General features: G+C 45.7%; 1 protein-coding gene and 1 pseudogene across 1 annotated transcript in view; one reads left to right on the forward strand and one right to left on the reverse strand.

The window, feature by feature from the left end:
- Nucleotides 1-5,607: 5,607 nt before the first annotated feature.
- The window catches only part of LOC101057489 (uncharacterized), a 29,136-nt gene continuing 13,252 nt past the window's right edge, over nucleotides 5,608-21,491 (reverse strand). The window contains exon 8 of the mRNA XM_063803919.1: nucleotides 5,608-21,122. The gene's annotated coding sequence lies outside the window, so the exon portion shown is untranslated. The remainder of the gene's footprint in view (nucleotides 21,123-21,491) is intronic.
- Nucleotides 15,568-20,101, forward strand: LOC112206864 (iduronate 2-sulfatase-like; annotated as a pseudogene).

The following is a 21,491-nucleotide window of genomic DNA, read 5'->3' on the forward strand; positions in this document are numbered from 1 at the left end:
ACTGTACTGAATACTATTATACCGTCCTAATACTGCAAACACAGTTTGATTTTCAACTTCGAGAATCAATCTATAACAAAGCCCAGATGACTTAATTATGACTAAACAACAATGGACAATGGGAAGGTACAAATACAGCTGTGATGGTGCTGTGGTGCACTGCTCAGATCTCCCTTCAACACCAAAAATTTTATTTCCCTAGCTGGCTTGAGAGCTGTTAGCTGTCGTTAGCCCTCATCAGAAATTGTCTTAGAAAAAGATAGGTACCTCAGCCAAGGTCACCCCTGTTCTCAGGAAGCCCACATCAATGATTCAACTTGAAGGTACAAAGGTGCAGCCCCTTACCCCAACTTGGGACATCTCTGAAAGGCCATTTCAGCTTCAGAGCTCCCTGTGGGGTTAACTGAAGCCTGTTTTGAGACTGCCCACTTTCTCTGTCTGTTGAATTTTGATTTCTTCCCTCCCCTCCCCTTCTACAGGTGTTGATCCTAAGAGTACTCCCTAAGAAACTTCCTGCACATTACTCTCCATCTTAGTCAGCTTCCTTGGGAACCTGGCCTGCAGCAACAGTTGACAAAAAGCTGGGAGGAGGAAGGGAGATGGCAGGAAATGTAGGCACATTAATTTAGGGTTAGCAATTTAGGATTGTCTCCTTTGCCCCAGCCTATCGCAAAAAAATAATAATAATAATAATAATAATAAAATCAATAGTCGCTGTCCCCAGTTCATAGAAAGAGAAATACAGATTTAGGGATATTATTTAAAGATACAAAAGTAAACAATAGAAAACTTAAAAATGGCAATAAATCTATATAGTAAAAGGAGAAGGGAAAATGGCAGGGAGAGATGAAACAAAATTTGTCATGAGTTGATAACCAATGAAGTTCATTGATGAACACCTGGGGTTTATTATACTATTTTCTGTAATCTTGTATAGGTTTGATCAATTTCCAAAATCCAAGGTTAAAAATATGTACATAAAAAGAGGAATGGATAAGTGATCTCATCTATCATAGGAAGAAGTCAGCAATGTCTAAAGTTGAAAACATTAGAAAGTTGATATAGAAATAGCATAGTATTTAGAAAGACAGGGACAATCTACTAGAAGAAATGAAAGTAGAAACATTTAAAATGAGAACAGAAGAGGGAAGGTGCAGGGCAGAGGGCCTTTGCTTTGTATGGTATGTCTTTTGGTCCTTTTTGACTTAGGTGTTAGTGTCCTCCCCCCAAAAATTGTATGTTGGAGTCCTAACACCCAGTACCTCAGAATGTGATCTTATTTGGAAACAGGGTCTTTAACAGGGTAATCAAGTTAGAAGGAGGTAATTGGGTTGGGCCCTAATCCAATATGACTGGGGTCCTTATCAAAAGAAAAAATTTGGACACAGACACAAACACATAGAGAGAAGACATCCATGTGAAGACAACGGATTGAAGTGATGCATCTACAAGCCAGTGGATGCCAATGATTGCCAGCAAACCACAAGAAGCTAGGAAGAGGCAAGGAAGCATTCTTCTTCTATAGGTTTCAGGGGGTGCATGGTCCTGCTGGCACCTTGATTTAAGACTTCTGGCCTCCAAAACTATAAGACAATGCATTTCTGTTGTTCTAAGCCATGTAATTTGTAGTACTTTGTTACAGCAGCCCTAGAAAACTAACACTACCTATAAACAATTCAAAATTTAACAAGATTGATTGTCTCAGCTGGGATAGAAAATTATATATGCCACTTGGCACAATTGTGTGTGTTTGTTTTTGTTGTTTGTTTGCTCTGGTGTAAGCTCAAGGTTTTGCTGGGGCTCATAGCAGCAGAAGGACAAGAGTGGGAGCAAGTGGAGAGAGCCAGTAAGAGAGCAGTTCAGGTGGCTGACAGTGGTTAAGAAGACTGGTGGACTGGGGACAAACAAAGATCTAGGAGATGGGTGAGGATATAGAGAGGCAGCAAGGGTGTGAGAGTACTGGTTTTAGTCCCAGAATGAGACCCTGAAATTTAAGATTTCTGAGGTAAAACAGATCCTGGTGATTTAAAGGTCAAGGATGTGGCCTTGAAGCTGGGAGGCTGAGGTGGGGAGGAAGAGATTGCTAGAGGTTAGAGATGAGGAAGAAGTCAAGGGTCTGTGAGTGGCACAGGCTGCTGGTGAATACACTGCAGTCCCCCAGAATGATGACAGGACACAGGGTACCAAGGTCACCTGTGAGCCTGGTACCTGAGTCTTCAGTGAATGAGGGATAAGGGCCAATCAATGCTATGTAACAAATGACCACAAGCTTAGTGGCTGTAAACACTACTCATTTGTCACCTCCTACTTTCTGTGGGTCAGAAATCCAGGCACAGCTAAGCTGGGTCTTAGGTTCAGGGTCTCAAAAGGCTGCAGTGAAGGACTACATTCTCACTTAAAGCTCGGGATTGTGGATAGCACAATCCACAGGTGCTCAAGTCCTTTATATAAGATGGTGCAGTGTTTACATATAACATACATACATCCTCCCGTATACTTTACATTACCTCTAGATTACTTATAATTCCTAATACAATGTAAGTGCCATGTAAATAGTTATTATACTGCATTATTTATGAAATAATGACAAGGGAAAAAAGTCTGTACATGTTCACTGCAGAGACAACCACCCATCTTTTTCAAATTCAACAGTTGGTTGAATCCACAGATGTGGAACACATGGATAAGGAGGCTGATTGTAGTACATTCTACCCATACACAAGGGGTCACATACACTAGGAGGCAGGAAACTTGGGGGCCATCTAGAATGGCATCTACCACAAAAGAGCCCTATCTTGAGTCTCAACTCCAACAGATAACAGAAAATTTAATCTAGTCAATTCCACATTTTCCCAGTTACTTCAGGATTGTCTTACTAATTACCAATTATTGTTATCAAGCAATTTAGGATTGTCTCCTTTGCCCCAGCCTATCACCTAAATTCTGTGAGACTCTTAAATTCGGAGAGAGAGAGCAAGAGAGAAGAGAATCTGCTTGTTGTCAATGGCAACCTGTCCATGCCAGCATCCACTCCCAATGTACAATCCCATCCAGCGCTCAGAGATGGCATACCTTCATGCTGTCTTCCAATGTGGTGTCGTCATTCTAACCTGGTTCCTAGCTGCACAGTCCATGCCATTTTCTATGTGACATTTTTTGGAGACGTGCTCTCCCTCTCGCTCTCTCTCTCCCCCTCTCCCTCTCCCTCTCCCTCTCTCCCTCTTTCTCTTTCCCTCTTTCTCTCTCCCTCCCTCTCTTACCTCCTTGGAGGCACGGGAAAATTCAACTGCTTTCCCATGCCACTTTAGTGTCACAGGAAGCTCAGGGGACTGCTCCAGACACTTCTGCAGCTAAGATATGTGGATTTGGTGTGAGAGGAGTTCTAGGACTCTGGACCTTCTAGGGTACCATGCAGCAAAGGGAGTCCCCTTGCTCTTGGACTTCTACCCTACCCCCGCCTTTGAGCCTAACTCCAGGAGGAGGGGACAATGCACATTGGCAAATTGGTATATAGTCCCACACAATGGTAGGATGACGATTCAGGGGAGAATTCAAGATTTGTCTCTCATTCCAGATCCAGGGATCCTTGGATGGGCACCCCTCAAGGGCAGGCTCTGCCCTGTCCATTTACTACTGTGTCCCAGGGGCTAGTACCTTCGTGGGGTTTCAAGGGCTTGGGATGAGAACCATGATGAGAACTACCTGGATGAGGAAAGGGAGTGTCCCAGGCTGTCCTCAGCCCAATGCCAGTGAGGGCTCTCTCCCCTGCAGAGTCACAGGCAGGGCCCTGGACTCTGTAGGCACGTGAAATGGTGTTCCAAGGAGGAGCCTAACGTGGGCTGTGAATGTTACCCAAATGCGCTGGGCACGGAGGGCACTGTTCCCAGAAGAGACTATCTCAAGGTGCGTGAGGCAACGTGCTAGAACTCTGCTCTCAATCTGAACTCTGGAGAGTATAGATGGTCATCCATAGGCATCTAGTTCCGTAGCCAGGTCTGCGCTACCCTGAGGACTAAGGTGCAGCAGTAGCAGCCCTAGGCTCCCTGGGGTTCCAGAGGAGTGAAAGTGAATGGCAACACAACCAGAATCTGATTCTGTTTTACTTCCCAGGAAGAAGTGAAGCCGCATGGAGCATGAGGGGGCAGCCAAAGGGCTGGGCATCACAGAAGCCCTGACATTTGCTGGGCTCCTACCCTGCATCACATACTATATCAAAAACTTTAGGAGCTGAGATATTCTCTCACAATGGAAGAGGTTAGTCCCAGTCCCGTTTGCCTGTGGACATCTTGCATCGTCCTCTGAACAATCTTTCCCTTCCTTCCTCTTCTTTCCAGTTCTCGTCCCACCGTCTTCCCTCTCTTCTTTTCTTTTTTTTTCTCCCCTCAAGCCCAAGACTTTCCTGTCATGCCAGGCAATGATTCAGCCACTTCAGTTCTGGGTGGATGGATAGGCAGGGCTTAGAGCAGGCAACCCTCATGCTGTCAAAGCCAAAAAGTAGAGAAATTATAAAAGCCTCCACCAGGGGTTGCCTAAGCTCTGGTGTTTTGCCCCCACTACTTTAAAGGCGATTCGTTTAAAACAAAACAAAACGAAAAACAACAACTTACTTTGTAAAGCATAAGCTTAAAATAAGAAAAACAGAAGTGCCTAATCAGATCTTTGGAAGTATTGCATTGCACTGTCACTGAGTGATGTATGACTGGCTGTCTTTCTGTTTGGACTGCATTCATCTGAATGGAGTGGGTACATTGGCTACCGCCTTTTCTCCTGGTTTTCGCTGTTTCTCTTTGATCTAGAAATGATTTATTCTTACTCCCCCAGATCTCTTTATAAAGAACCACAGGGAAGGGAAACAATGATGGCCGTTTGGGAATAAAGGAGGGCTCTCACAGTTGAAGTTTTCTCCATCTGGGCTTGGGTAAGGAGAAGGGCTTCTGGTCCCTCAGGCCTGTCAGTCATATACCTGGGACCTGTCCCATGGTCATATAGACCAGACCCTGCACACCTGCAGTCTCAGGTTCTGACAAGCAGATATCTTGCAAAGCGGAGCCCACAGCTGGAATTCAAGGCAAAGCCCATCCCCTCTTGCCAGCAAGGCAGGAGTGTCCCTTCTGAAGTAAAAGCCAAAGGACAAGATGCACTGGGAAACACTGCAAAGACATTGCTCCTCGGCCTTTGGTGACGTTCCTCCAAGGTCCCCTCTCACAGGTGTGTTATGAGACATACCTCAGGCATGAGTGGACACATCAACAAAAGGAATAGCTAAACACAGCCTGAAATAGGACGCCTTCAAGGGGACAAACAGAAGTGTAGGAGGAAGGATCTTCAAAGACATGCCAAATTACCGTGACTCATTACCATGGCCCTCTTAAGATCAGTGCTCGCAAGAAGTCAGTAGTTTATGCCAAACAAGTATAGCAAGAAGAGCAACCTTGCTGGGTGGGTGAGGAAAATCAGTCCTCTTTTCTATGACATGAGACTAATTATTAAAAGAATTTCAATTTTGTCTTTACCAAGACATGAGTTCCTTATGTACTGCATGCTGTCTTCTGCTTTTTATTTGAAGAAATGTGGCATTTGGGAAGCAGCAGATGTCCCCCCTGTGGAATCAATGTGAAATGATATTTTTGTAACATCATTAAAAAGTCTATCAAAATGGGAAATTTCTCTAACACTTTCTAAGGGACCAATAAAAACACTCAGAGGAGGAAGGCTTATCAGCGGGGATTCTTGCTAAAGGGCAAGTGTATTCACATATGAAACATAGTTTTCAAAGTCCTCAGAGCCCACAGCTGGGATTTCTTTCCATCGAATCTTGGAGCCTAAGCATTGCAGTTAAATCCTGGGCAGGAGCAAAGCCTCGAGGCCCCCAGTCTTAACCCTTACTTTGTATCCCAATGCAGAAACCACCAGCTTGCCCCCAGCTGGCTGCCTGGTTCCCACCTTTCTGATTGATGGTGGCTAAGCAGTCACATGATAGGGCAGTCTAAAGAGTATAAACTCTGTTGGCACAATGTCTCACACCTGTAATCCCAGCAGGCGTGGGAGGGCAAGGCAGGAGGATCACCTGAGGTCAGGAGTTCAAGATCAGCCTGACCAACATAGTGAAACTCCGTCTCTACTAAACACAAAAAAATTAGTGTGGCATGGTGGTGGGCGCCTGTAATTCCAGCTACTTAGGAGGCTGAGGCAGGAGAATCGCTTGAACCCGGGAGGCAGAGGTTGCAGTGAACCGAGATTGCACCACTGAACTCCAGCCTGGGCAACAACAGCGAAACTCTGTCTCAAAGAAAAGAAAAAAAAAAAAAAGTATGAACTCTGGAATCAGACAGGCCTGATTTCAACCCTAGCTCCTCTGTGACCCTGAGCCACTGCTAAACTTCCCTGGGCCCCATCAGGAAATGTGAATCCCACAAACAGCCAGCAGAGGGACCCACTCCCAGCCTCCAGAAAGTATTCAATCAACTGGGCCTTTGTGAAGCAGGTTCTGCCTGCCTGGCCAGAGACTAGCTTGTGGAGTTCCAGATCCCAGCCTTCTTAGCCTGCTTCAGCTCCAGCCCAGATGAGGCAAAGCTGTAGCAATTGCTGGCTCTCCTGAGCCCCACATGGCTTGTATCATGGCTAGTGAACTTCAGAGAGATGCATAAGGGCCAGTGAAATATTTTCAGTTCTGAAGCCACAGCCTGTGCCATGTGGGGGTTTTCACCCTGCACTGAGGTGATGCATCTGGCTAGGCTCCAGGGCTTTGTGAGCATTTTCCTGAGGGCCCCATCTATGGCTACCATCATGCAGTGTAACTTGTTTTCAACATCAACAACGAGCTGCTCAAAGAATAAGTTCTCTTTTGAGACCAGCCTGGCCAACATGGTGAAACCCTGTCTCTACTCAAAATACAAAAATTAGCCAGGCATGGTGGTGCAAGCTTGTAATCCCAGCTACTCAGGAGGCTGAGAAGGAAGAATCACTTGAACCTGGGAGGCAGAGGTTGCAGTGAGCCGAGATCGTGCCACTGCACTCCAGTCTGGGTTACCGCGTGAGACCCTGTCTCACAACAGCAGGCTGGAGGCAGGGTGACATTAGCACTCTTCATACCACTGTCAGTCCACAGTGGGGTCCAAAGTCAAACAAAAGACCCCAACACCAGGAGTGTTTTGGTATTCTTTTCCGATAACATCTTTGTGGATCAAATTCATCCCAGACTTTTCAACTCATTGAATCCTCACTGCTGCCCGAGGGACTGTGCACTACTTTTCTCTCCAGAGTAGCAGTGCACAAACTGAGGCTTGGAGAGGGTCATTGCTGGCCCAAGGTCTCATAGCCCCTGGCTTCTTAATCACTATGCAACACTGCCACGGGCCAGGGCTCTGGGCTGGGCTGCTAGGCCCTGTGCTTTAAGGGTAACCATGATCTGCTCTCATAGGCAACCAGGGCACATGGAAGATCACAAGGCTGAGAGCAGGGGTGGATAGGCAAGAGAGTTTCCAGAACATAGGCTGTCAGAAAACCCCAATTTTACATGGGGGAAAAGTACATTTTACAATTCAGGATCCAGATTAGTTCTAAGTTATTACTGTTAGCTACCAAGTCTGAGTGAGTAAGCCCTGAGCACCACTGTCTAAAGAACTTTATGGCCCTACAATGCTGAGATGTGGGTTCTACCATCCTCATGTTACGTGATGAGAAAGTGGACGTAAGCTGTCTAAGGTCACACAGCTAGTAAGTGACAAAGGCAGGACTCAAACCCAGTTTCAGCTAGTGAAAAGCCACCTCACTTATCCCCTGTGCTCTACACAGATTTGGTGAAGAAGGAAACGACAGAACGCGTGACCACAATAAGCACCATGAAGAGACCCTGGGCCATGCACTTGCTACAAGCCAGATCCTGTGCTAACTATTTCAGTTTTGTGGCCAAGTCGTGTCACCTAGCCATCTTGCCTCCTTAATGTTCACCCAAGTCAGGTGCTAGTCATGATAAGGTCTGCATTCGGACTCCTGTCAGGGAGAAAAACGGAGACCACAAAAACAAAAGCAAGACTTCCCTTGAAAAGCTGCTTTCAGGCATCTTTCCATCCTGCCAAAAATTAACCACAAACTTCCTAGGGACAAAGAGAGCTGCCAGCAGAGTAATGTTGAGAAGGCTGCCGCACAGCATCCTGTGACTTCATCTCCTGCAATTAATTGTGTCTCCCACTCAGCACCTGTGAGGAACATGCTATGATAGTAGCAACTGGGTGTCATGACCACATTTCAAAATTGGACTCTTAAAGCAAGTGACACCCCAGAATTTTGTGGGTGGACCCAGGCTCTGTGTGATTGCACTGGGAGGCCACACAGAGTGCAGGATTTCCCGACAGAAGACTTTGCGGGCAGATTTCAGTTATCTGAAATGACTGGTGTACACACATGCTTGCCAAGGGCTCTTCCAATTTTTTTAGCCCTATGTTCAGCCAATTTCCTCCAAGGAAAACCGTGGATGGAACTAAATGAGATTTCACCCACTTGGTGCAATTTGGTCAGAGGGTGGAATATCCAGCCATCCAGGTTGACCCGGGGCAGGGCCTCAGTCTCACCTGTCCTGGGAAGGGTGTCCTCATGAGGTCAAGGCTGGAGAAAAAGCACATATCCAGGAACTCTAGCCCTCTGCAAGGCCTCAACAAATGGTGGCTCTTACTGGTGTTAGTATCACATATGCACAGATAATTTTCAGAATCCAGAAAGGGGATGAAGTGTACAGATCAGTAAGTAGCACCTCTCAGAGTCTAGCCAACACACTGACATTTAAGCAGTGAGATGTATGAATATTAATACAAAATATGATAAATGAAGAAAATTCAGTATTTTATAAACAGTTTTGTATCATCCATTTTAGGTTTTACTAGCAAGAGAATTTAGAGCAGGCTTATGAAAAAGCCTTGCCAGAGCTTTATGGATTAGGGTTTTGTGAATAACAGATCATGGGTCTGTATTGCCCTAGGCATCAATTTCCACACAGATCAAAAAAGAGGCTTCCCGCCTTACAGATTCCTGGTACTGAAATAGCCTTCAATTTTCAAACCTGTCAGTTTACCCAAGTCAGAACTCTCACTGCCTCCCTATTGGCCCGGAGCCACTACACATATTTGGTTATAAGCCATGGATGGAATCTAAGTCCCCAAACAGGCCATATCCTGTAGGACCTTCAGGACTGGAAACCTATGGTCTCACGGCTCTTCTTCCTTCTCTCCAAGCTGGAGGCTTTTCACTATCTGCCCATTTCCCATCTACAGGCTTTGAGGCTCAGGCCAGCATCCCCACACGCTTATTCAAAGGTCATTCCTGGGAAAACAGAAATGTATCTTCACCACTATTAGTAATACTGTGCTTTATAGTTTACAGATCGCTCCCACAGGAATCTCATCTCCCAGGAGACAGACTGAGAAGTTTCATTACTCCTGCAGGTAGGTGGTTAATATTGTACCCATCTTCTGGATGAGGTAATTATAACTCAGAGAGGTATAGTGACTTTCTCAGAGTCACACATCCATTGAGTGATGGAGCCAGGGGTCAATTCCAGGTTTATAACTACAAAGTCTGTGCTTCCTGCCCTACTTCCCCTGTGGAGGACAGGAGCCTGACTATCTTTATCTGGGTAGCTTTCTCTCTCTCTCTCTCTCTCACACACACACACACACATACACACACACACACATACACACACACACATACACACACACAAACTTTCCTTTATAGGACGAAATCTCATAGTTTACCAAAATCTCTAAAGCTCCCTTGCCAGCAATCCCTCAGTGGACTTGAACTGATGGTGCCAGGTTTGGGTCATGGGGTAGCATAAAAGCAGGCACCTCCATCAAAGCAGAGCCCCTCTTCCATTTACTCTCTTTCCATCATGAGGATGATTTTATCTCATCTGTCAGAGTGACCACTTCCTTTCATGGAGATGGCAGGAGGCAAGTTGCTAAAGAACCTGACAAAGACTTAGAGAAGCCTAGAAACTCAGTCCCAGGGACCATCCCTCCTCTACCTCCACACAGACTCACACACACACACCTATACTCACACACACTCCCAACAAATTGGGAGCCTACATCTCCCAGGCAGTTTCCACAGCAGAGCTGTGCTGAGAGCCCATGTCTCCCAACTCCCAGGACAGGCTCAGACACAGGAGCCAAATTCTTCTTGCAGCCACATAAAGGCTGTGGTGATAAAAGAGAGATGTTTGGCGAGGCACAGCATGAAGCAAATATATCCTTTAACCAAGTTCTGGCCTTACCCTTTGCAGAAAGATATGGAAACAAATAATCATTTGACTACAAGAATTGGCCCTGTGGGTTCTAAAGTGGGAAGTGGTGGGAGGAAGCCAAGAACAGGGAAGTGTAACAGTGACACTTGGACCCCTCTTCCCCCCTCATAGGTAAAGTACTCTGCCGATTCTGTTTTACCCATGTATCCGTCAAACAGGGGGTGATATCTGAGTCCTCCACCATTTTCTTAAGTGGGCTTGTAAGTGTCCAAACAGCAGGTGCCCACAGGGCAGGAGACAGCTAGGGACAGGCAGAAGTGTCGAAGCTTGTCCTTGGAGTCTATCCCACTTGGCCCCTAATACATGCCATGTCAAGCTCTAGTTCTCCTTCCCATTCCAAAAATTCCTTAACCTTTAGACCCTTTTCTTTCTCCTGGCCAAGTCACTTCTCTCCCACCTCTCCCTGCTTCCCCGAGGTCCGGGCTTATCTAGTCTCTTGCAGGAGCAGTTTCAAGAGCAGGCATCAGAGACTTTTGGTGTTAGGTCAGCAGTTTCCTTCAATCTTTGTTTTTGTCATAGTGGGGGCTGGAGGCATGATATTCAGGATAAAAGTAAGAGCAACATGTTGGGGGAGAATACACAGTAAAACAACCAGATCAAGTCTTCATGTGTGACCCTCCAACAGTCCTCCCACAAGTACAGCTTTGTAACCTCCAGAAAAAGATAGCCTCTTCTATCTTAGGTGTTTTATCCTAAAAAATAGGGGCTACATAGGCTCAAAGTAAAGGGATGAAGAAAGATCTATCACACAAACAGAAAACAAAAAAACAGCCGGGGTTGTTATTCTAATATTAGATAAAACAGACTTTAAACCAACAACAGTAAAGAAGGACAAAGAAGGGCGTTATATAATGATAAATGGTTCAATTCAAGAAGACTTAACTATCCTAAATATATATGAACCCAACATAGAGCACACAGATTCGTAAAACAAGTACTTCTGGACCTACAGAAAGATTTACACAGCTACACAATAATAGTGGAGGAGTTCAACACCTCACTGACAGCATTGCACAGATCATTGAGGCAGAAAACTAACAAAGAAATTCTGGACTTAAATTTGACACAAACAATTGGATCTAATAGACATCTACAGAATACTCTATCCAACAACCATAGAATATCTATTTTTTTCATCTGTACATACTCTAAGATTGATCACGTGATCAGCCATAAAGCAAGTCCCAATACATTCAAAAAAACTGAAATCATATGAAGCAGGTTCTTGGACCACAGTGAAACAAAAATAGAAATCAACACCAAGAGAAACTCTCAAAACCACACAATTACCTGGAAACCAAACTTGCTCCTGAATGACTTTTGTGTAAAAAACAAAATTAAAGCAGAAATCAAAAAAATTACTTTAAATAAATGAAAACAGAGATACAATATACCAAAATCTCTGGGATGCAGCAAAAGCAGTGTTAAGAGGAACGTTTATAGCACTAAATGCTTACATCAAGAAAATAGAAAGATCTCAAATTAACAATCTAATATTGCAGCTAGATGAACTAGAAAAACGAGAACAAATTAACCCCAAAGCTAGAAGGAAAGAAATAACTAAAATCAGAACAGAACTAAATGTAATTGAGGCTCAAAATCCAGACAAAGAATCAATGAAACAAAAAGTTTATTATTTGAAAAGATAAACAAGATTAATAGTCTGCCAGCTAGATTAACAAACAAAAAAAAGAAAAGATTCAAATAAGTATAATCAGACATAGCAAAGGTGACATTGTAACCCACAGAAATACAAAAGATCCTCAGAGACTATTCTTTTTTTTTTTTTTTCAATAGAGACAGGGTCTCACTATGTTGCCCAGGCTGGTCTCAAACTCAAGCAATCCACCTGCCTCAGTGTTGCAAAGTGCTGGGATTACAGGCATGAGCCACCGTGCCCAGCTGTTCAGAGATTATTAAGAACACCTCGATGAACACAAACTAGGAAATCTAGAGGAAATGGATACATTCCTAGAAACAGAGGAAATGGATAAATTCCTAGGAACAGAGGAAATGGATAAATTCCTAGGAAAACACAACCCCACAAGATTAAATCAGGAAGAAATTAAAAGCCTACACAGACCATAACAAGTTCTAAAATTGAATTAGTAATGCAAAAAAACCTGCCAACAAGACTGGGCACAATGACTCACGCCTGTAATCTTAGCACTTTGGGAGGCCGAGGCGGGCAGATAACTTGAGCTCCGGAGTTCATGACCAGCCTGGGCAACATAGTGAGACCCTGTCTCTACTAAAAAGACAAAAAAAAAAAAAAATAGCCAGGCGTTGTGGTGTACACCTGTAGTCCCAGCTACTAAGGAGGCTGAAGTGGGAGGATGGCTTGAGCCTGTGGGTCAGAGGTTGCAGTAAGCTGAATTTGCACCACTGTACTCCAGCCTGCGTGACAAAGCGAGACCCTGTCACAAAACAAACAAACCAAACAGACAAAAAAGAAAAACACCTACCAACAAAAAAAGTCCTGGACCAAATGGATTCACAGCCAAATTCTACCAGACATCCATAAAACAGAGCTGGTATTCATCCTACTAAAACTATTCCAAAAAACTGAGAGAGACTCCTCTTTAACTCATTCTACAAAACCAGCATCATCCTGATACCAAAATCTGGCAAAGTCATGACAAGAAAAAAAAAGAAGGCCTGGCACAATGGCTCATGCCTGTAATCCCAGCTACTTGGGAGGCTGAGGCATGATAATCACCTGAAACCAGGATGCAGAGGTTGCAGTGAGCCAAGATTGCACCTTGCGCCACTGCACTCCAGCCTGGGCGACAGAGTAAGACTCTGTCTCAAAAAAAAAGAAAAGAAAAGAAAAAGAAAACTACAAGCCAATATCCCTGATGAACATAGACACAAATATCCTCAAAAAAAAAAAAAATACTAGGAAACTGAATTCAGCAGCACATCGAAAAGTTAATTGTGCATAATCAAGTAGGCTTTATTCCTGGGATGCAAGATTGGTTCCACATACATGAATCAATAACTGTGATTCACCACATAAACAGAAGTAAAAGCAAAAATCATTATCATCTCACCAGATGCAGAAAAAACTTTTGATAAAAATCTAACATGTCTTCATGATGGGCAAAAGCTGAAAGCATTCCCCTTAAGAACTGGAACAAGACAAGGACGCCCACTCTCACCACTCCTATTCAACATAGTACTGGTAGTCCTAGCCAGCAATCAGGCAAGATAAAGAAATAAAAGGCATCTAATTAGGAAAAGAAGGGCTGGAAGGGCCGGGCGCGGTGACTCATGCCTGTAATCCCAGCACTTTGGGAGGCCGAGGCGGGCGGATCACCTGAGATCAGGAGTTTGTGATCACCCCAGCCAACATGGCGAAATCCCATCTCTACTAAAAATACAAAAAATCAGCTGGGCATGGTGGCGGGCACCTGTAATCCCAGCTACTCTGGAGGCTGAGGCAGGAGAATTGCTTGAACCTGGGAGGCAGAGGTTGCAGTGAGCCAAGATCGCACCACTGCACTCTAGCCTGGGCGAGAGAGCGAGACTCCATCTCAAAAAAAAAAAAAGAGGAAAAGAAGAAGTCAAATTGTCTCTCTTTGTTGATGAGATGATTCTATGCCTAGAAAACCTTAAAGACTCAGCCAAAAGTCACCTAGAACTGAAAATGATTTCAGTAAAGTTTCAGCATACAAAATCAATGTACAAAAATCAGTAGCATTTTTATACACCAAAAATGTTCGAGCTGGGAGCCAAATCACGAACACAATCCCATTTATAATAGCTGCAAAAAATTAAAATACCTAGGAACACATCTAACCAAGGAGGTGAGAGATCTCTCCAAGGAGAACTCCAAAACAGTGCTGAAAGAAACTATAGATGACTTAAACAAATGAGCTCATAGATTGGAAGAATCAGTGTTATTAAAATATGCGTATATCCACATTCTACAGATTCAAAATTATTCCTATCAAAATACCAATGTCATTTTTCACAGAATTAGATAAAACTAGCCTAAAATTTGTATGGAACCAAAAGAAAAAAAAAAGTCCAAATAGCCAAAAGAATCCTAAGCAAAAAGAATAAAGCCAGAAGCAACACATTATCCAACTTCACGCGATACTACAAGCCTACAGTAACCAAAACAGCATAGTACGAGTACAAAAACAGACACACACACCAATAGAAAAGAATAGAGAGCCCAGGAATAATGAAGCACACCTACAACAAAGTCTTCGACAAAGTCAACAAAAATAAGCAATAACGAAAGGAATTACTACTCAATAAATGGTTCTGGGAAAACTGGCTAACCATATGCAGAAGAATGAAACTGGACCCTTACCTATCACCTTATACAAAAATTAACTGAAGATGGATTAAAGATTTAAATGTAAGACCTAAAACTACAAAAATCCTAGAAGAAAATTCTGGACATCAGCATTGGCAGAGAATTCATGACTAAGTCCTCAAAAGCAATTGCAACACAAACAAAAATTGGCAAGTGGGACCTAGTTAAACTAAAGAGTTTCTGCACAGCAAAAGAAACTGTCAACAGAGTAAGCAGACAACCTACAGAACAAGAGAAAATACTTACAAAGTATGCATCCAAAAATGTCTAATATCCAGAATCTACAAGGAACTAAAATCAACAAGCTAAAAACAACCCCATTAAAAACCAGGCAAAGGACACGAACAGACGGTTCTCAAAAGACGACATACAAGCGCCAACAAACATGATAAAATGCTCAACATCACATCTGAGAAATGCAGATCAAAACCACAATGAGATACCACCTCACACCAGTTAGAATGGCTATTATTAAAAAGTCAAAAAACAGCAGATGCTGGTGAGGCTGTGGAGAAAAGAAAACACTTATATACTGTTGGTGGGAGTGTAAATTAGTGCAGCCACTGTGAAAAGCAGTTTGGAGATTTCTCAAAGAACTTAAAACAGAACTACCATTTAACTCAGCAATCTCATTGCTGGATATATATCCAAAAGAAAATAAATTGTTCTACCAAAAAGACACATGGACTGGTGTGTTCATTGTAGCACTATTCACAATAGTAAAGAGATGAAATCAACCTAAGCTTCCATCACCGGTGGACTGGATAAAGAAAATGTGGTGCATCTGTATCACCAGTACTTCACAGCCATAAAAAGATGATATCATGTCCTTTGCAGCAACACGGATGGAGCTGGAGGCCGTTATCCTAAGCAAATTAACGCAGGATCAGATACCACATGTTCTTGCTTGTAAGTGGGAGCTAAACATTGGGTACACATGGACATAAAGACGGGAACAACAGACACTGGGAACCGCAAGAGACGAGAGGGAGGAAGGATGTGGGTTAAAAAACTACCTATTAGGTACTATGCTCACTACCTGGGTGACAGGTTCAATCGAACCCCAAACCTCAGCATCATGCAATACATCCTTATAACAAACCCACACATGTACCCTCTAAATCTAAAATATTTATATAAGTTGAATGTTTTTAAAAAGAATAGGGGCTAGTGGGGCAATGATTGTACAATTATGTGAAGGTACTGAATGCCACCGAACTGGACACTTAAAAATGGTTAAGATGGTTACTTTTATAAGATATATATTTTAACACAGTTTCAAAAAGAATAGGAGCTGGGGACACTGTCCAAGCTCTGTTCGGTGGTATAACCCCCAGTGCCCCACAGGCACCACAGCTGCACATGGAGCTATGTGTTATCTTTCCTGGATGCTTCCACCACCTGAGAATATGTCAGTTTTGAGGCAGATGTGTTTGTTGGAGGACTGGGGGTAGGTATCATCTATATGTCTTCTCCCGGCCCTGTCCTGGAGCAGGGGCCCTTATGTAGAAATTGGGTACTTAGCTCTTCTGGCCCTCCCTGCACCCCATGGCATCCTTGGTGTTCCCCTGGGTCAGGGACTGAGGACAAAGTCATGGGTAGGCCTGTTTCTCAGCACTGCAGGTCATCATTCTGTCCTCTGTTCACTGCCTGTCTCCCTATTCTGACTCACAGCTGGACTCGCACCTTCCATGAAATCAAAGTTAGCTGCTGTTACTTTTTGCTTGGGAACATGTCCTTCCTGCCTCTGCCAATCTCTTTGACATCTAGGTGCTCAAGGGAAGCTTCCCTTGTAAGCTCTCTGAGGAGCCATAGGTTATTTCTGCAGAGTCCCTGAACTGCTCCTGTTCCACCCACTCTGGTTCCTTATTTTGTCCCCAACCACACTAACATGGGCAGTGTCTGGGCCTCCAGCTGTCAGCTTATATGTCCTATTCCTCACTCTCCATCCCATAGCTGTGGCCACCATTGCCTAGCTTGATTTTGGCAGTTTGTCCCTAAGACTAGCAGTCCCCAAGAAAGGTTCCAATACATGTGTCATCTCTATCTTTCACCCCCGAACTAGAATCAATGGCTGCCAAACATCAAAAGTACGAGGTAAAAATCCAATGGTCTTGTTTCTGGCCCACTGTGGGTATGCAACAGGAAATTCATGTGCGCCTTCACTGCTCTTTTTCTCAGGGACATTCTCCCAGCATGTTAGCAAGGCCCAGTTAAATTCCTCAGGGTGAGGGTCCCCTTGGAGAAGGGAGTGAGTTGGTGTGGATTTCTGTACTCAAGGTAGAGCACTTCCAATAACCAGGAGCTCTGGGCATCCCGCCCCTGATCTGGGCAAATCTGGCATGAAGTCTACACACTAAAAATAGCTTTCCCAGCACAGGAAAGCAATGGTAGAAGCTTCCTGATCTGGCTTGCACACCACAGGTGAAGTAATTGGTCACTTACCAGTGTCTCCCCACTTAGGTTCTAAAGTCCACTGTATCAAAGACATCATGCTAACAACTGGATGAGCAAGACATGGCAGAGATTTTAGAGGCCTTTGAAAGACATAAGCACTTCAGACAGTGGTAGATTAAGCCCACGAAAATTCAGAGACCTTCCATATCAATGAAGTATTTAAGGGGCTACTGGTCAGGGGCATGCTAGGACCACCCCTCCAAAGTCAGAGGCAAATGATTGTATCTCACACCTCCTACAACTAAGAAGGAAGCACAATGCCATGTAGGCCTCTTTGGGTCTGGAAGCAGGGGACCAAGGGGTGAAATGACCCCACTTATTATCTCTCCTAGTGATCCACATGGGAATTTGTGCTTCCTGTCCCCACAATACAGTCACCACTAGCCAAATTCATCTATTTAAATTTAAATTAAGATAAAATTAGTTGTTATTTTATCTGAATTTTAGATAATTAAAATTCAGTTCTTCAGACACACCAGGTACATTTCAAGTACTCAGTAGGCACATGCAGCTAGTGGCTACCTTATTGAACAGTGGATCCTGGCTATTCAAATGGAAATGCTTCCACCAGTAGACACAGTAGGAGTCCCACTGAATTACGAGCCATGGCTGATAACTGAATTACAAGTCATGGGAACCTTGGGTTCATTCCTCCTGCTATGGCTGTGGGACTAAGCAGGTGTAAAGAAGAGTAGCCACTCTGTCAGGGGTATTGGCTCTGATCATCAGGAGGAGGCAGGGTTGTTCTTACACACTGTGAACAGAGAAGTATATATTTGGCACCCAGGTGATCCATTTGAATGTCTCCTAATAATTCCCTGCCCAATTTTTATGGTAAATGGACACATGCAATTTCCACAGTCTGAGAAGGGCACGGGGACCATGGGCTCAGAACCAATCCTCAGGGATAAAGGTCTGTTAATCGACTAGCCAGGTCACTGAGAACGGCAGACATGGTGGCTGAGACTGAGGGTACTCTAGAATGGATAGTAGATGAAGAAGACCATGAGCATCAGTTGTGGCTTCAAAGCCAGCTGCAGTCATGCAGGCCATACACCGTCCCACTACCCTGCCTCATGTTCACCTCCCTAGGAAAAGGGCCAAGCCAAACCCTGGAGAAGTTATTCCCAAATGAGGGGAGCATCCTGTGTGAAGCAAGCCCATCTGAGGCCTGCAAGGCATGGGCTGTAGTCGATGCTGTGGTCGTTCCACAGCCCAGCCTAATGGCGGAGGTAATCATTCCACTGCCTGCCAAAGGTGTTGCTTGATGATGGCACATAACTAAGTCTCCCTCCAAATATCAGTCAAGGGGTCAATGAAGGGTGGAGAGTACCAACACCTGGACTCCAGCCTCTACTTGCAACATCTCTATAGAATCTTCCCAACCATAGAGCTCCCTCAGGGACTGACTGAGACGTCGATTCAACTGTCATAAAACAACTCCACTTTCCTCCCAATTCTACTTCCCTCACTCTATTACAGGTGGTTTCTTTTTTTTTTCTTTTTTTTGAAATGGAGTTTCACTCTTGTTGCCCAGGCTGGAGTGCAATGGCGCAGTCTCAGCTCACCACAACCTCCACCTCCCGGGTTCAAGCGGTTCTCCTGCCTCAGCCTCTTGAGTAGCTGGGACTACAAGCATGCACCACCACACCCAGCTAATTTTGTATTTTTAGTAGAGATGGGGTTTCTCCATGTTGATCAGGCTGGCCTCGAACTCCTGATCTCAAGTGATTCACCTGCCTCAGCCTCCCAAAGTGCTGGGATTACAGGCATGAGCCACTGTGGCTGGCTACAGGTGTTATTTTCTAGAGCACATGTCTTATCCTTTCAAGTTGCAGGGATGAACTAGTGAAGGCCCCAAACATTGACCAACTGGCATCCCACAGCCTCCTCTTCCAGAATGCCTTTGCGCAGGTATGTCTGGGAACCTCTAGCTGTGGGTGTGTGCTGCTTCGTGCACTGAGGGTTGGGGGCGGGGAGCTTCAGCTATTGTCAGATGGTACAGATTGTGCGGGACATCTTGTTAGAGGGAAGCATAGTCTGGAAAATGGTAGTGGAGAAAATCTGGTTTTCCACTCATGGGAAAGCTTGACCTTCAAGGGTGGCCTTCTCCTTGGGTGCAAGGTGCGCCCTGGCCCTGATGTGTTCATGGCAGCCCTGGCCAGCTTTCTCCCAGAACGGGCGCTTGCCTGGTGCTCAGAAGGAAGGGGTGCTGCAGAAGGGCACCCACAGGTCTGCAGACTGGGCCTCAGGTGAGAGCTAGCCAGGGTGGCTCTGCTCCCTGAACCCCCTCATGGCTCTGCCCCCAGCAACACTGGCCGCTCTGTGTGCCTGGGGAGGCCATTGCGTAGGAGGAGATAAGCATCTGCTGGTTTCAGGGGCTGATTGCTTCCCTTTTCTCTCCCGGAAGCGTCTGTTGCCTAGGTGACACCCAAATCCCAGTGTCTGGTTTGAGCTCTGCATGACTCAGCTACCAAGCTGTTTGCCATTGCGTAGGAGGAGATAAGCATCTGCTGGTTTCAGGGGCTGATTGCTTCCCTTTTCTCTCCCGGAAGCGTCTGTTGCCTAGGTGACACCCAAATCCCAGTGTCTGGTTTGAGCTCTGCATGACTCAGCTACCAAGCTGTTTGCTAGGGGCCTCGGGAGGGCGGTTGCTTGGTTACCTAAGAGATGGCAGACATGTTTTGCTGTGGCGATGCTTACCTCTGCTTCTGCTCCCTAACAGCAAGCAGTGTGCGCCCCGAGCCGCGTCTTTCCTCACTGGCAGGAGACCTGACACCTACGACTTCAACTCCTACTGGAGGGTGCACGCTGGAAACTTCTCCACCATCCCCCAGTACTTCAAGGAGAATGGCTATGTGACCATGTCAGTGGGAAAAGTCTTTCACCCTGGTACTGCTCCATGTCCAGAGTCTGGGTTCTCTTGGTTTGTGGTGTCTGAATCCAGCATTCCCATCCTGGGGACGGGGCTGTCTTTGCAGAGCCCTCTTCTGGCTGGGCGAGTCCCTCGCTAGTCAGTGCTTCCTTTCTAAAAAACTGACTTGTCAACCCAGCCACGTTTTCACCCAAAGTGAAAAAGGGTAGAAAGAGCTTTGCTTCCTTTCAGAAACCACTGAGGGTGTGCTGTTGGGTCCTTCAGCTCCTCGGGTGGTAGGGAGGACACAGGCTGGGGAGGTGGCAGTGTTGGGTGGAGTCCAGCTCAGGGCCCCACCCTCTCCCCTGCAGGGTACCTGTCAGTAAACCTAGAGGTGGGGTGAGGACACCTGAGGGCCTCCCGTGTGGCCAGCATTGCTGTTGCTGACTTATTGCCCAGTGAGGGGGCTGTGCTTAGGTGGGGGCTGCTATCCACTCTGTGAATTAGGTCAGAAAGATGAGTGTAATCTGGTTTCTGCACCTGGTCTCAGGAGCTCCCAGGTCTGGAAATGGGAAAGCGCACTTCAACAGGTGTCTCAGGTGGTCTGGCCACCTCTCTTTGAGTTCATCCTTCCCTTGGCCTACCTGTGCTGCCACATCCTCATCTTGGGCCTCTGGGGCAGAAGCTAGAAACCTGGGCATGGGATTTAACAGGCTGCCTGAGCTGGCTGTCAAGGTCACTGGGCTCTTGTTCCTCCTGATCTCAAGATGGATTCTTGGGGCCCACACAGGCATGCGTTCTCCTTAGCCAGACTTCCCCGTATTTGCTCCTGGCTGCAGCAGCACAGGCTGAGGCCTGGCACCAGATGTTCAATACGATCTTGCAGTCAGGCGGTCCACAGCTATTTCTGTAGCATTTGCCATGTGTCAGACCCTGTGCCAGGCCTGGGGGCCCCCTCTGCCTGGTGCAGGGCAGCTCACAAAAGCTGGCAGAGGCCGAAGGCTGCGTGCCAGTATTCAGAATGCCACAGAGCGCCTGGCTGCTGTACCTTCAGAGCCTCCACAGGCACCCCAGTCAGAGTTCCGGGAGTGGATTCCTGAGGTCGCACTGCCGGGGTCCCTCACTTTGCCATCCTGCAGGCTTCTCGATCCTCGACCTTTTAGATTCCCGCCACACTGAATCTAAAAGGGACAATGTGACCTCTAAGCTGGTGGCCTAGGAGCCTGCCGATAACCTACCCATTCATCGGCCCTCGTGGGTCAAGGCTGCCTCGTCCTCCCCGAGAGAGTGGAGAGGTCGAGCAGTGGGGATGCCCCTCAGGCCCCGGGGCTTACTGACTGGGGCGGGTGTCAGGGGGAACTCCCTCTCTTTCTGAGCTCCACTGAGCTATCTGAAAGTCCCCGCCATACTCCCCAGTACTGACAGCCAGAGGGAGGAACGGCTCACCGGAATCATTGGGCATCTCTGATGGGCATCAAGTCTGCTTTGATTATTGATGAGTGGGTAAGAGGGTCCTCTCAACTTGGGGTCTCCTTAGGAAAGCACTGTCA

Source organism: Pan troglodytes, chromosome X (assembly GCF_028858775.2).
Source record: "Pan troglodytes isolate AG18354 chromosome X, NHGRI_mPanTro3-v2.0_pri, whole genome shotgun sequence".
NCBI lineage: Eukaryota > Metazoa > Chordata > Mammalia > Primates > Hominidae > Pan > Pan troglodytes.